Raw genomic sequence first — 17561 nt, forward strand, 5'->3', positions numbered from 1 at the left:
GCTAGCGCCTGTCCTAAAGCTTCTCTAAATTGTAACATATTTAGACGGCTGTCTTTATTAATTTCATTAAAAACCACTTGGGAATTTACAATAGTAGTTCCTAGAATCAACTCGAAAACCGTTTTTCTGTACCACTTTAACCCTTTACGTAAAGAGGTATAATAGGACGACATTTGGTCGCTAAGATCAACGCCTTTTTTAGCCCTGTTATAATCTATAATACACTTGGGTTTTAGAAGTGCTTCTGATTTTGTATTTTTTTTACCGGTGTCTTGAAGGCTTATGCTATGGTCTTTTTTATTTGAGATCATTAATATTGGCCTTTTGTCTTGCCACTTTATAATTTTTATCCCCTTATCACTATGTACTCTATCACTTCATTTTTTTTAATACCACGCTTAATAAATTCTTTCGGTAGGCCCCTTCGATTGGCCCTAAGTGTACCACAATAAAACGTCTTTTTTGCTTGAAGTTTTTTACAAGGGGAACACCTGAATAAAAATTATCGCCATATAAGATGCAGCCCGAATCAAGCAAATGATCCATAATCACTTTAACTGTACGTGGATCGCTTGAATATTCTTGATTTTCCTCTTTGCCACAATAGACCTTGACATTAATTGTATACCCTTCCAAAGTACACAACTTGTATAGCTTAACCCCATATTTGTGACGCTTGTTTTTTATATATTGGTGTATACCTAACCGTCCCCTCCAGGGTATCATACTTTCGTCAACGACAACTTCCTTTCCTGGGGTTAAAATACGTTGGAATCTCATATTAACCCTTTCACGACGGCAGGTAAAAGTCGGTTTCGTGCCACACAGACGGGAGTTTTTACAGTGGCATATGGGCGGCTGACGAATATATTTATCACTTGTAAAAAATGGGTTTTTATTACAAAAATTACGTAAAAAGCTGACAATAAATTTCACTTATGATTTTATTTATTCCACAAATCAAAAGATATATTGACAGACTGAAACTTAAACTCTATACAAAAGAAAGAATAAAAATAAATTTAAAAAAATAATATTCTAAAAGTCGACTTGCTCGTGGTATATTTGGAAACATGGCGTAACACACAGTCCGACTCCACAATTTTTGCACATATATTTTGACTCCTTTCTCTTCTTAGGCCCTTTTGTTGTGTGAGAGCATACCCAACATCTTCTGAGTTGTAGTTTGCTATTTTTTCGAGAGACTTCCGCGGGAAAATGTTTTTCCGACAGCCTTGCAAGTCTAGTACAATGCGAAGCTCCAGGTTTAGGGGTATAATTTGTTGGATACCTATAAATAATAACAAATATTAATCCGTCAGAAAAAAAAAACATTCTTACTTTTGAAATATCTCTTGGATAACTTGTAGATGAAATTAAGGAAATGATGTGTGGTTGGGGTTTTAAGTCTTCCATAAAGCGTGAGCATTCAGCATAGAAATATCTAATATGTGGAAAAATAATTTTTTATACCACTTAATGGTTTTTCTAGTACAATCCACACTGCTAATCATGTCAGCTATATATGGCTCCCATGTTTTCGTTATATGCAAGTACACATTATGGTTTCTGCTTATTTTTCTTGGTAATCCTGTCTATTTTCGGAAGAATAATCATTTTATTCTCATGAAAGGTTGTGAGCATCTGTACGTCACGACGATCTTTCCACTTCAGAGATAAAATATGGTTACTGCTCCTCCATTCAGTTTCTCCTTTTTTTTAACTTTTTTTCAAATATCGGCATGTGCTTTCTGTTGGCAACAACTATTCCACAACTATTAGTTTTATGCTCAAACAAATAGCTTGCCAAATATGGACTGGTGTAATAATTGTCACTGTAAAATGAATGTCCTTTGTTGAGATAGGGCTCTAGAAGTTTTACAACTACATTTCCAGACAAACCTAGACCTGTATCAATATCTGCATTTTTATTTTCCTCTTTGCCAACGTATACGATGAAATTCAAAACATACCCAGTTTCACAGTCGCACAAAACGTATAATTTTATTCGAAATTGATACCTTTTGGATTTTATATATTGTTTGAATACCAGCCGACCTTTGAACAAAACCATGCTTTCATCTATTACGATGTTTTCGAAGGGGTAAAACTGGCTTCGAAATTTGTTTTGAAACAGATTCACAATGGATTCGATCTTGTATAGTCGATTACCTTCCACTGCTGCTTCGTTGTTGCTAAAATGCAAGTATCTCAATATTTGCACATATCGATCACGAGACATCGCTTGCCGGAAGAATGGAGTTCCAATCAAATCATCTGTAGACCAGTAGTCTTTCAGGTCCAACTTTTTTACATGTGGCATCAGCATTGTAAGTGCTATAAAAACGTAGAACTCTTTTAAGTCAATATTGTTCCATTTCTTAGCATTTTGTTTTTGTGCGAAAAGATTGGTTTCTTCAACAATAGCATTGGCTATTTTTTCGGAGAAAAAGTTCAGAAAATACTCCACCTCTCGATTTTCGTTCGATAAGCTTTCGTTTTGGAGGCCACTATGAGTGCTGTCAAACTGGTGAACTGTGGGAACGAATTCATTTGAATCCCACTGTATAACAAAATCTTGTACATTTTGGAAAGTATCAGGGGTGTCTAAATTGGTATCAGTGTTCTGTTCTGGGATACTCTGGTTTTCCAAATCATTCTTATCTTCTCCGGAGCTAAAAATCGCCTCACTGTCACTCTCAGATTCAGGAACGTATTCACTTCCACTGTCTTTAAATGATTCATCCTCGCTTGCATATAAGTCACTTTCACTCATCTCATCTAGAATATTATTCACTTCTGACTCAGTAAGCCCACAATATGATTCATCATACTTTTTTTTTGCCCTTTCAGAGCTCCTTGACGGACCCGCGTGGTCTTTAGCAGCCATTATAAATCAGACTGGTGCGTAACTCCAGTAACTCGGCGTAATTGGCACTAAATGACTCGAAATATCACACATTGGGTTGATGTATCACCTGATTTTGCCACGTTGCCGGATGCCTTCAATAATCGGCAGCGCCGAAAATTTTCAGCAGTCGCCTATGTGACAAACCAAAACAAACGAAACGGTTCGGCAGTCGCTTGTACGGCAAGAAAAACTTTCATCAACGCCCTGACCGAGTCGGCAGCCGTTCAGAAATTGATCTAACACCTGACGAATATATTCGGCACTCGTCTGTGTGCCAAAAAATCTAGTGACTAATATATCCGTCAGCCGTACTGAAAGGGTAGTAAAGTCAGAAGAGGGCGTATGCGAAAAGGGCGATCTTGCGAGTTAGGCAAATTGTCATTATTATTAAAATGATATATTGTAAGAGTAGCAAGAATCTATCTCTAGTTATTTTTGATGCAATATATTTATTATGATATAGAGGATGTTTAGCCCAATAAAGGTTAATGGTTGGAATTCTAACTAACCCCATGCAGATTAAAATTCCAAAGAATTTGTACATCTCTTCCTCATCTGTATCTATCCAAGTTTGAGACGAGACTTATTACGGCTTGTTGGACTTATCTGTTGTAAAGCATACCTGTTTGTTTCAGGTACTATTAAACCGATCACATCCTTATCTATAAATAGTTAAAATGTAGCTAAGGGACTACTGCAGTCTTGAGAAGCTACATTAATACTTTGTGGAAAAGTGTACTCATTCATATTCAGTGCATTATTCATGTCCATTAGTATCCATACGTCTGTTTGAAGATTTTCTGCGTAAGTAAAGGCGCTAATTACTTGTAAATGTCCATAAATATAGTATTTTTTATTTGATTTATACAGTCTGATTTAAATAAATTACCTAGAAATTCATTAGCCTTTCTTATATGATCATCCTCGCTATTTCCCTCATACAAAGAGTCATTGCCATCATGTGCGTTGGTAATAGAGGACACTGAATCATCATCTGAAGAGCTAGAGTGGGACGTAGGATCGTAATCAGGATCTGAACTTGAATGAGTTCCAGCAAATGGATCTTCTTGTTCACTTTCAATATCTTCATGTTCACTTGAACTGTATCTGCCTTGCAAATTACCCAAAGCATTTAAAGCAGATGTATCTCAATAGAACTAGCTAGATCTTGGTGCTTCGTTGAGGCTAAGGAGTTTGATTCCACTGTCTGCTATACAAATCAATTACCAAAATTTATATTAAAGGTATCTAACATATTTACACATTTATAAAATTTACCTGCAATTCAGTACACGATTCAGCTAATTCGACCGCAGCAGGCGAATTAGATATCACTTGAGGTATATCTTTAGATTTTTCTGAGCTTGAAGTTGCCTCTAGCTTAAACGAATTCTATATTGAAAAATTTTGCAAATATTTATAGGTTATGGGAAAAAATAAAATGCTAAAACTTGCCTTTAATCTGGTATCTGGAACATATACATCATCATTATTTGTTGAATAATCACCACTGACATTTTGTTTTAATAAATCAAATATTTTTTGAACTCGTGAAGTCATTACTAACAGAAGTTACTAACAGATATTACGAAGTCAATACTGCACAAACCGTGTAAACAAGTTTTACCAGTCACATATATCTGGTACCGCCAGGGATAAAACTATTTTTGTTCAGTGCGTTACCGGTCAATTGTGTCTGGTAAATACTACACATCCTAAAAACGTTATACTCGTCGTGAGCATCAAGAAGCTATTCGTAACACCGATATCAGACAAACGGTTCAAAAAATACAGCTTCCGTCGGAATGGAATAGATGGCAGGATGATTATCGTCAGAACATAAACAAGACTACCAGACACATATGACTGGTATCGCAGCGAACGTGTTAATTCTTCTAAACTTTCAGGTTTATCAAAATAAACTTTAGATTTTAACCCCATAGATAAAAATCCAATGGTGTTAAATCTGGCGACCTTGCTGGCCATTCAATAAAACCGCCCCTTCCAATTCATCTATTTGGGAAAATGTTGGTAGGGTAATCTCGTACTGTTCGCGAATAGTGTGGGGGGGGGGGGGGCGCCATCCTTTTGGAACCATATGAAATCTGCCGGTATAAATTGGTTTTCACCATTTGGATAAAGTGCAATTAAACTAGGTACTATCTGATTTTGAACCAACTCTAAATATTTTTCAGAGGTAATAAATTAAAATAGGGACCCACAATTGACGTGCCCACAATTCCTGCCCATACGTTTAACTTCTTGGGAAATTGTGTGTGATTTTCCATAGTCCAATGTGGATTTTCTGGTGCCCAATAACAAAAATTTTGCCTATTTACAGAATCATTAAAAAAAAACTTGTCTTGTCAGAAAAAACAATTTTACTTAAAAATTGTGGGTTTGCATTACCTACATTTATTCATTTTATTTTGTAAAACTCTATTCGGCGGATGTGATCATTTTCAATAAGCTCCTGAATTAAATGAATTTTATATGGACGCCATTTATTCCTATGCAAATATTTTAGAACATGATTTACTAACCGACTGATCTGCAGCAACTTATCGAGTTGGTTTATGTGGATTTTCTTGTAAATCGAGCAAAACATCTAATTGTCTGTTTTCTGAAAGCGTGGGACCGTTCAGGTCATATTTGTCTCTAACATGACCAAAATCCCTAAACTTTTTTTCAATTTTGCTTACTACCGAACGTGTAATAGGCCTCGCCGGGTACTTATTATTAAACAGATCGCAAATTTCGGCCTGTGTTCAAGTCTTGTCTCCATATCTTACGATCATCAAAATTTGAATTCTTTGTTTTTCAGTTAAACGCGCCATAGTTTTAAACTTTGCAACCGCACTTGACACTTGGTGACATTTACGTAAAGTAATACATACTGTTTCCATGTGAATGATGACAACGTCAAATATACCTAAAAAACTATGAAAAAACATGTTTGAATATGTTCAAATGACAACAGTAGCAAATTTATTAATAATGTTAGGTATAAGACATGGTATACAAAATATACTTAAAATTCTATGCAGAATTCAAAAATGGAATAAAAAAATAGGTGTTTTCAACTAAAATACTACTAAAATAGCGCCTATATCGAGTAGAAAAAAACTAATGTGACATGGTTAAAAGGTTGACAAAAATCTATGCAAACTAAAAATAATTTTACCTCTTGTTCCTCCTGCTGCTTTCAACTCACTTACTCACTTACAATCTGATCAAATTCAGTGAGAAATACATCTAGGTTGCCAACATGAAACCTCAGGACTCGAAATTTTTTCTGCAACTACTTGTGTAGAAACACCTTTTTTGAATAAGTCATATACAAAGATTCCATGATTTGCTTTACAGTAGTTTTTGCTTTAAGGATTTCCAAGATGTTATCTGCTACACATTGTATAATAATTGTTCTTGCCTTGACATCACTTTTGGCAAACGTGAGAGAATTTTCTGTTAGGACATTTAGCTCTCTTGGTTGTTCCTGGAGTAATTTGATTCTAAATTCCCAATTTGAAAAGGAATTACCAGTCAGAGTCAGAGGGCTTAACCTAAAATAATTGCTGCTGCTGTGTTTCTGGCATTTTCCTACTGCTTGTTCCTGCTTTCTAGTTGCCAAATTGCATTCCCAAATTTCCAGGTTCCACAACCACAACAAAATGTTCACCTTTCGCACAACCTGCCTAATTAATTTCTGGGCCCATAACCTATGATATATGCTAATTATTAGACAGGCCGATTGTGAATAAACTGGTATTTATTGATATACCAGGTGGCGCAAAAGTAATTTCATAATTTAAACCGACAGCCATTTTGTTATAAATTGAAAAAAAAAGAGCTCTGTTGTCAAAATAAGTTTATTTGAAAGTATAAGATTGATGACATTAATTGGAACAAATTATATCGCTCAAATGGCCACCTTCCGAGTTGTTGCATAATTGCGCTCGTTTTACGGCATTTTCAATTGTGGCTCGCAAAACATCTGGCTCCAAATTAGCGATCTCTTCTTCAATGTTATCTTTTAAGGCTTTTAACACGTAAAGTGCCATGGTGCACATAGGGGAATTGTGCCTGACATGGCATACTTTTTGGTTGACGGAGTTAATTTTGGAAAATTAAAATATATTGTTGAAAAAAAAACAAGTTAGCTTTTATTTTATATTAGATTCTTTGCCTATAGCCAGCTAAAATGTCTTTAATTCAAATAGATATTTTTTTCTAGATATTTAAAAAAATGTGCTGCTATGCCATCTCACACCAACAGCTTAGGGTAAGATGGCATACTACTATGTCATCTCACCCTAGCCAATATAAATGAAAATCCTTAAAAATTATAAAACCTAATTCTTTATTGGTAATATTATTTATACCCGTGTAATGAAAAATAAACCTATATCGTGTAAAATACAGGCAAAAAAAGACCAAATGCAATTTTTTTAAAAGCGAAAACTTAACTACAAAACACAAAATACTTTTATGATATAAAACGGTATCTTCATATTTTATTTGCATAGATCGCATATAAATATTTTACCCTTCTGCTAACTCCAGCGCATTCAGAATGGCACCACCTTGCACATTGCTGACAGCGAATCCAGTCTTCGTTGGAGCGTGACAGCGAATATAATTCATTGCAATAAAGGCACGCAACGTCATATTCGTCGTCAGCAGCGACTTGAAAATTTTCAGGTTCTTCATCACTTTCATCAATGACAGGTAATTTTCTTTTTGCTGCTCTAGCCGATTTTCTCAAGATTGCTGCTTCTTTTTCGATAATCGCTGCTTTGGCAAGTTCAATTTTAGGTGTTGTATTAAGCACGCCATATTTTCCTCCCTTTCTCGGCTTTCTACTTTTTAATATCGAAGGAGCAACGGGAAGTGGAGAAATATCTTTTATTGACATTTTTGCGGGTTTCTGTGTTGAGGTTCCTGCAGCGTGTGTAATGTCAGCTCCAGAAATTTGAGGATTTTCTGTGTGTATTATCTTCTGTATTTCCTTGTTCATTGTCTGGAATATTTGTGACGTCTGCTGGTTGAAACATCCAGTGTGGAAAAATGTCTTTATTGAACGGATATATGCCAGTCTTACTGAATGCATTAACAGCATTTCCTATAGTGGCGGCCTTGTTGTAGGCTTCTCTTAGTATACCACCGATTTGAAAATGGGTAACCATTCTTCCCGGATGAGATTTAAGCCAACGGGATAATTCTTGGTTATAATATGTTGTAAGTGATCCAAAAAAAAACACACGTCTAACGGCTGTACCCGGTGGGTGCAGTGAGGTGGAAAGCAAAATACGATGATGCCGTTTTCTTTGGCATATGTTAGAGCCGCATAATTTTTGTGGCTGCTATGTCCATCTAACAGGAGAAGAATTTTATTTGTAGGAGATGGTCTGGCATATTTGACAAAGTGTTTTAAATATTTTAGGAAACTTTCTCCAGTCATCCAACCACTTTCCTGTGCTAAACCTAAAGCTTCCTGTGGACCGTGGTCCATCAACTCATTCTTCATGTTTTTTCTAGGAAAGAGTAACACAAGTGGAATGTAAGTCCCAACAGCATTAAAGCAGCATGCAATTGTGAGATGCTGACCTTGTTCTGCGCTTGTCAGTATGCCCACCTGCTTTCTGTCTTTTGTAGCAAAAATTTTAATACTTCTTGAAGGAACTGTCGACAACCCAGATTCATCCATATTGTAAATATTTTCAGAAGAAAATTTATATTCCTCCAATATTTTCTCAAGATAATCAAAGTTATTTGTTATTGTTATTTGGAGGGATCAGTACACCCTGACTCCCTGCCACATTTATTTACAGTAATTTTATAAAAAGAAAAATTATGTACGAACAAAATATATATATATATATTATTACACTGTATCTATCTTAAATGAACTCCTAGGTGTTCATAACACACCTGTGTGCGCTGTTGTTTCAAAAAAAAGTTGGTTCTATTTTCCGAATTATAATAAACTTGCTTAAAACTATTGTGATAAATCCTGCTCTCGATTTTATATTTTTTGTCCTAGTTTTAAATGAAATATTTTTGTCCTTTTAGTCCTAAACACCTACGTCTCTCAAAAATTGCATAACACTTATTATTACTTATTATATACAAGTATAAAAACTAACTATCCTACATTAGTAAACAGTGGCAAAATCTTGGTAATGGTTATGAACATACTTATTGCATTCCTTGCTAAATTTTGATTTATTTTTTAATTTTTTTAATGTGCAAGGCAGAAGATTATAGGTTTTTGGTGCTAAGTATACAAAGAATTTTAAATTTATATTTTTTAAACTGCTAGGAATGTATAAATCACCTCTAGCCCTTGATCTTGTATTATGGATATGATTTATATGGTTTCTTATGTGAGTTTTAAAATGAATATATGTACATATTGTTGTAGGTAGTTAAGATTATATTTGACAAATGTGAAACAAACTCTTCAGTCCAGAGCTTACCTTCATTATTGCTTTTTTTCCACTCTATGTGTTCCTTTCGTAATTTATTTGCTAAGTAGAGCCCCTTTTCTACTTGTAGTTGATATAATCTTGTAATATATTCCCATTTTATTTCTTTTAGAATTCTGATGCCTGTTTTATCTATTTGGTATAAAGCTTCTTTAATCAGGTTGGCTTTTTCATCGCCATTTAACCCAATAATGAAAAAATACCCAATAGGTATTTTAATATGGTAATTTACCCCAACCACCATCAGAACTAAAGCTTGTGATGCTTCTTCCTGGTCATCATTAGACATACTAGCTCCTATATCAACATAACCCCCAATTTCTTCGAGTATGTAAAGAGATTTCTTTTTTATAGACATCTCATCCATTATTAAGCACCCTAATAGAGGAACACAATTTTATGATTGAAATGAGTTTGATGCAATTTTTAAAGCGATAAGGGAAGGTTGCGTAAATCCTGGGGTACAATCCACCTTTGCTGACCAAGATCTAATTGTGGAAGGTGCTGGCAAAACCAAGTCAAAAGTTTTTCTTACATAATTATATGCTTTAGAACTGTAAAACTGGAGAGTCATAGCAAAACTTCTTAACACCTCAGGGTACTTTGTTCTAGTAACTTTTTTTTTTCTTATTCTTTGTAGAACTATTTTCAATAATTTCTTTTCATCAATTGAAGTGACACACTTGAAAATGTTGATTCCAAGACCTCAATGGCATTATTTGTTAATGAAAATTTATTTTTTTAAATGCAGACAACTTGTTTAAGAGACTTGATGGCCAGCTTGCATCTTTTATTTGTTCTTCTAACGACTTGATATCTTGCTTTTAAAGTCTTTATATTTTTCCTTAAGACTATTATTTCCTTTTTGTCATGTTCTGGAGTTAAACTGAAAAATTGTAAATGTATCCATTAATATTAGTATCAAGTGTACAATTTATCTTAATCAACATTTTGATCCACCCACTGTAATTTTCTTGCTTTTAGTAATTTTCATCTCATTCTGAATTTTATTCCAAAACAAGCAGAGTAGATAGTTGGTAGCCGAGTTTTTTCCAAGTTATTAGTCAAACAGCAGACTAACAACTTTTTGACATATAAAACCGACCTATGTTTTTTATGAATGTTTTTCTGATTATAATGACATACCAGTCCTTATATCTTAATCCACAAGACTAGATATATTAGAAATATATAAACTAAAGATGCTTAAGGCATATTGCTTTTTTTAAAGATGCTAAACTTGCTAAATACCATCTTAATGATAAAAGTTATTACAACAACTTAACAAACAACATTATTTACGTCAATGTCAGTTAGAGCACCCAAAAATTAAGGTCCATAATTTTTCCAATAAATCACAAACAGATGGATGAAGAAAATATAAAGTGTGTTGCATTTTAATAGATATAAGACTTTTAAGTCAAAAACTTGTCATTTGTTTCACCGAATACTTGGAAAAAAATTTGGCAATCATTCATTCTGGTTTTTATTTTACCTTAATAACTTTAAAAATAAAAAAGTTGCAGAGAATTGAAATGTTATCAAGATAAATTACTAAATAAAAAGTACTAAAAGAATCGGACACTGCACTTCTACAAGGGCTTTTTTCTAATATTGTTTTAATCTAATATTAAAAAGCAAATAAGCATTGTAATAGTTTTTTTTTTAAATTAGTATTGTATAATTTATCTATTGGGTTTTCCTTCTGATTCACCACCTTTTTGTATTTCCAAGTGTACAGCATTTGTATCTGAATCTGGCCAGTTTTTTTTTTGGATGTCTCAAAATTATCAACATAATATCTTTTCATAAATTCAGTGAAACAATCTTCAGTGTTTATGCGAGTTTTCATATTGATTAGATTTTTTGATGGAATGCTACCTATTTTCAGTATCCTCTTTTTCTTAATAGGTTTGTAATCATTTATTGAGAAATGATCAGAGCACACTTTCTGGTAAGCAAGATTACTGGTGGTGTCCTTTCTGCCAATTACTGTCTACCATTGGCTTCTAAGTTGCTCATCTTTTGGAAATCTATAGATACATTTATATAATAAATCATAAATGCAAGACAATATTTTTGCAATTAAAATTAAAAAGTGTGTCTACATATTTACTTTGGAAAAAACTGGATTATAGATATAAGTAATATTGTACATAATTACATAAAGAATGAAAGAGGAAAAATGAAAGTCAGATGCTCGGTCAGATGTAATAGTAAACACAACAAACACTAAAAAAATATTTACGTTTTTTAAAAAAAATTGGTAGTAGCTGGATGATAATGGAAATGCGTAAGAAGGGATTTTTAAAGTGCATATGCATTGGCAGTCCAGTATATTTATATATATATATATATATATATATATATATATATATATATATATATATATATATTTATTATAAGTTCGTGCCGTAATGTCATAATGACGATGCAGCAGTAGTAGACTCTCGATATTTTTCGATAGTTCTCTCAGAAACCATCGATAATTATTATCGAGAGTTAAATATTTTTTATTATTTGTAATTTTTATAAGGAATAAAATATTCAATGATTGAACCCATCTTTATTTATATAAATTTATATTAAGTCTAAAGAACTATTCTGTCTTTAAAGCGGATTCATTTTTATTCAGAAAAATCAGCATATCCAGATATTTTGCTTTGATCCTAGATCTTCTGTCGCGCTTTTAAAAGTCCAGCTGAGCTGAAATTTCTCTCCGACTCAACGGAAGAGCCTGGTATGCAAGAATACTTCAATGCTAATTCAAGCATTGGATTTAATTCACAATTGTTGACCTGAAAATAAGAAGTGTCATATTTATTATAGGTATCACCGAAATAAAATTAAAAATTACCTTCCAGAATAATAATGGATCACTTTCTTCTGGCAGATTTTGTCTTTATAAGTATTGCCTTTTGATAATAATTGCGTCAGCATGATGATTTCGTGTCTTTTGTTGTATTTTTTCAGCCATAAAACCAAAGAGGCCTGATTTTGGAGAACTCTGTCACAGTAGACATTGCTGTTTCACTGTCACTTCCTCCAGCTGCTTGGTTTGCTTTTGTACTCTTGACCCATAGACTTATTTCCTGCTCCAGAAAACAAGAAGCCTGATTAGCATTCTCTAAGCTTCAGAACCCCTCCTCTTTAAATCTTGGGTCCAGTATGGTGCTGATCCTGGTGACCGTTCTAGACTCGTATAGAAATAGTCGAATTCACTCACCCTTTTTACTAACTTTTTTATCTTCCAAAGTCACCAATTTTGCTATGTATTCCCATTGTTTGGTGTGATCTGCTATTTTCCAGAATAAATCAAATATTTCCCTTCTCTTTTGCTCAGTTACCTTTGTAGTGCACTTAGATCTACATTTTTCTGGACAAGGATTTCTCATTCGTCGGCCTGGTATTAATTTCCCTTTTCTATTTCTGTGTTCCTATCCTAAATTTAATTCCTTTTTAGCTTTGATGTCAATCCACTCACTTTCGTTTCGTACTCGCTTCCTAAATTGTTTTTCTTTTTGTTGAATTTTCCGTTTTCTTCTAATAGTTGTTTCGGCAGGTGTTTCTTGAATTGAAAGCTTTTGCTGTGCCATTTTTTCTCTGATGCTAGATAACGGGAGTAGTTCTTCTTTCTCTGACTCTGATAATTCCTCAGATTCTTCAATGTAGTCAGGATCCAAAACTGAATTATCAGAATCTTATTGTAAACTGAATTATCAGAATAATACATGACTAAATAAATAATACAGCAGATTACGGTTAAAATAAAAATATAAATTAAACACTTACCAGATTTTTGCAAGATATTATTACTAGACATTAAATAGCCTAATGGTCCAGGATCATCTTGGAGCAAACTCAAGAGTTCCAAGTTGTTAGGACTTCCTAAAAGTAACAATATTAGAATAAAGGATACCATAATTTTGTAAACAATAAAATAGTAGTGGTTTCTACCTGGATTCTGCAACGTGTTACATTCTAAATTACTTTGTGTAGGATCCTTGACAATTTGATTAGATGATTTCAGCAGTTCCAATATTTTTTTCCGTCTTGAACTCATATTAATTACACTTTAAAACAAAGTAAATACGTACACAATACTCAATATTGCAACCTGCAACAACAGTGACATCTTAACCTCAAAACCGGCACACAATAAAATTATAGTAAGTTTTACCTACCAACAATATTTACGTCGAATACTATAGCAACTCGATATATTATATTAGTCTTCATGGGAATTGAGCACCTGTTTAAGTATAGTAAATCGAGATAATATAGTATTCGTTGTATTTTACAGCCAAAAATGACTTACGATATTTTATGGCAGCTTTTCTGGTTGCCTAACTTCTGCCTTTAGACATACCATATTTACCCTCGGCAAAGCTTTTAGTAAATACATGCGCCGCATTATAGTAACTCAAAAAACCAAAAAAATGAGTTACTATAGTCTTCGTTGTACGAGTCGACTTGATGCTTTAAATTATCCCCACACACTAGATATTTTTATTTTCTTCTCTTTTATTACTTCATTATAATTAACAGTATTACTGAGCCCTGCTCTTTCACTTTCAGTTATACTCGGGGAATCATCACCAGAGTCACTATTCGTTTCTAGAATAATATTTTTATAAAAACACAAAATAATTTTAGTTTTTAATTCTGAAGAGAACTAAATGAAAAACTCACCTTTGTTTCTCTTCTTGTTTAAACAATTGGAAGTTATTATAAATTTGTCCATTTTTGTCCACACTAAGTATAGTATAAACCACACATATTCAATAATCCACTCAACTCAATAACCAGCACAAATAAATATTTATTTTAAAAACAAATAAAAAATAAAGTTAGGTTAGGGGTTAGTCACTTCTTCTTCTTCTTTTTTTTTGTTTAGGCTAAACACGTAAAACAACTGGCGGACTGGCGCGTCGTAGACCGTAGTCATGTAATAAATGAATGCAGAAAATCTTCGCGCAATGGGCAAGGATTTAGTATTTCACGCCGCAAAGAAAATGTAATCGAGTCACCGTACATCGCGCGGGCGATATTTGAACAAACTATCGATAGTTTTCGATAGCCAAAAATATCGATATTATCGATAGTGCTATCAATAGTTTCGTATCACTATGCAGCAGTGGCGTCGGTGCGACAGACCGTACATCACTAAGGAAAGGTTAATCATGTTTGATAACGCAAAATAACTAACAACTGATGTCCTTCTTTAACCACAAAGCAAAAATTTGTTGATGTGGCCAACAACCGACCAGGTACCCAGTCCCAAACAAACAAACCGGCGCTACGGGTGCACATGGTGATATCCCCATAGCGGTGTTTAACGTACCAAGGCATCAGCTTTCTCCACTTAGCTCAGAAGGATGCGCATATTGAATATTAATGAGTTACTTAATAAATTACATTAGGTAAAATAATGCTGTGTGAAAACCCTCACTTTGTATTTCTCTCTAATTGCCCGGCACGACACAAATATGGACACAAGACAGAGACACTACTTGTCACTGAAGCGTTTACAGACCAACTGATTTAGGTAACGAAAAATTCCTTCAACGGTTATTTTATGGGTACTATTTATTTATTTATTTATTACAAGTTCAGGTTGCGAACAGTACACAAGTACCAAAAAAGCATCCACTGTGTATATATAACAAAATTATGATAGGTTTACCAAACATTGTCTTAAATTTACATGTTACGTGTGTAGATACAATCAAAAAGAAAAGGGAAATTTAGATGAATACACTAATGAGATTAAATAGAGCGTAAACTGTTACAAGTTCTGAATTAAATAAACAAAAATAAAATTATTCTATCTGTTTTAAAAAGTAGGTTTTTAATTGGCGTTTGTAGGATCCTATCGGCGTTCCAAAAATATCCGAATTCAGAAAATTGTTGTAAAAATTAAAAACATTTTGAATTCTAGAAAGTGGAGAGTTCTGTCCTACGTTGGTTCGATAAAAATCAGCTGCAAGCAAGTATCGGTTTCTTGCATTTTGCCTTGGTATCCGTATATTAATGTGAGATAGAAGATAATGTAAATCGACGTGACAATTTACTATTTTATAAAGCGTAAAAAGATCTGTGATATTTCTTCTGTATTCAAGAGTTAAAAATTTAAATTTGGCTCGTATAAATAAGTCTTAAATCATAGATATTTTAGAAACCTATTTTGTACCCGCTCTAGGCGCGTAATGTCTACATTGTACTTCGGATTCCATATTATTGAGGCAAAAGAAAGTTTACTGAGGACAAAAGCATTATATAAGGAGATAATTGAATTTGGGTTTTTAAAATCCGTTGAATTTCTTTTTATGAAACCAGCCATCTTATTGGACTCGCATATCACTCGCTCAATGTGAGATTTAAAAGTCCATTTTTCATCCAGGATTACTCCCAGATCTCTAATCTGTACAACTCGGTTTAGATTACTGCTATTTATAGAGTAAGGCGATATTATTTTGGTAATATTTTTTGTAAAAGAAATACAAAAGCACTTTGCAGAATTTAGAAAGAGACGATTTTTCTGACAGTATTGTTCAAGGCGCAAAAGGTCTTGTTGGATTTTGAGGCAGTCATCCATGGTCTCGATTTTTAAGTAGATTTTCAAATCATCTGCAAAAAGTAATATTTTACAGTGTTTAAAACATTTTTTTATTGAATTTATATATATTATAAAAAACAACGGACCCAGGTGACTGCCTTGCGGTACACCTGACGTTATGTCAAACCACTCGGATTTATGGCCATCAATAGTTACTCTACTTTTTCTACCTGTATTATAGGAACAGGATAATCTAATTATTGCAGGATCAACATCGACTTCTTCAAGCCTTTGTATTAATATTTCAGGATCAATTTTGTCGAATGCTTTACTGAAGTCGGTATATATCACATCCACTTGACCTTTGTTATCTATTGTTCTAGTGACAAATTCTGAAAAGCATAGTAGATTTGTTTCAAGAGATCTTTTAGGGTAAAAACCATGCTGTTCTTGAATAATTCTATGTTTTACACTCGGAAAAATTGTGTCGTACATAATTTTTTCCAGGATTTTGCCAAAAATGCATAACTTGCTAATGGGCTGATAGTTTGTCACGTCTTCCCTATCACCATTTTTAAAAATTGGTGAAATTTCGCTTAATTTCCATTTTTGAGGAAAAACTCCTGATCTTAACGACTTATTGAATATAATGCCTAGTGGCTTGACCAAGCTATTTGCGCAGTTCCTTACCAAGATAGGTGGAATATTATCTGGCCCAGGACATTTATTTACATCTAAATTTTTACATATCTCAAGGATTTTATTTTCTGAAATTTCGTATATTTTAATATTACTTTTATTAAAAACAGCTGGATTTGATGTATTATAAACACTCTTAAAAGATTGAGCAAACAAATTGCTTACATCCCTGCCACCTTTTGCAGAAATATTACCTAATTTTACGGCGTGTGGTTATGTTGTACTAAACCATTTACCAGTGTTAGTTTCCTTTTTGATAAGAAAATATCATATTCTTATAAAAAATGTTTGCCAGATCTCTGACACTACCAAAACATCCCCAAACTAAATCCTCATTTTTGGTATCGTGTTCATAATGTTTTGTGTCATGCCGTTTGAACGAATTTAAAAAAAATGGAAATATTTCAAAATAAAAATCGAGTTTTACACTACGAAGAATAAATAAGATAAGAATAAATTGAGCTAGTTCCATTAACAGACACTAACTTTACATTACTATAAAGCTGGGTATATTAAAAATGATCAATCCTTAGCTAAAAAAAAATCATTTCAGCGGATTTGTAGTTTATATTTTTTATAAGTTAAAATAACGATTTTTTCATATTAGAGTTATGTTGTAAAGGGTTTTCCAATTAAATGTTATCCATTCTCATTTTTAAATAAAACTTAAGCATTAATAAGCGGCGAATATCGAATGACAAAGATGTTCAATGGATATTAATTTTTATACTTTTATGTTTGGACATAATGAACTGATTGTCCATTCGACATCCGGTGCTATCTGGGTAAATACCAGTTTTGTTACAATGTTTAAATTAAAAATATAATTTAAATACATTTATTACTTGCACAAATTCGATAAAATTTAACGCCCCATACAAACATTGCGTAGTGAACTTTTGCA

General features: G+C 33.3%; 1 protein-coding gene across 1 annotated transcript in view; it reads left to right on the plus strand.

Moving 5' to 3' along the window:
* LOC126742158 (lateral signaling target protein 2 homolog) overlaps positions 1–17561 on the plus strand; it is an 84907-nt gene that overhangs the window by 66708 nt on the left and 638 nt on the right. The gene's annotated exons all lie outside the window — the stretch shown is intronic.

This window comes from Anthonomus grandis, chromosome 11 (genome assembly GCF_022605725.1).
Source record: "Anthonomus grandis grandis chromosome 11, icAntGran1.3, whole genome shotgun sequence".
Classification (NCBI taxonomy): domain Eukaryota; kingdom Metazoa; phylum Arthropoda; class Insecta; order Coleoptera; family Curculionidae; genus Anthonomus; species Anthonomus grandis.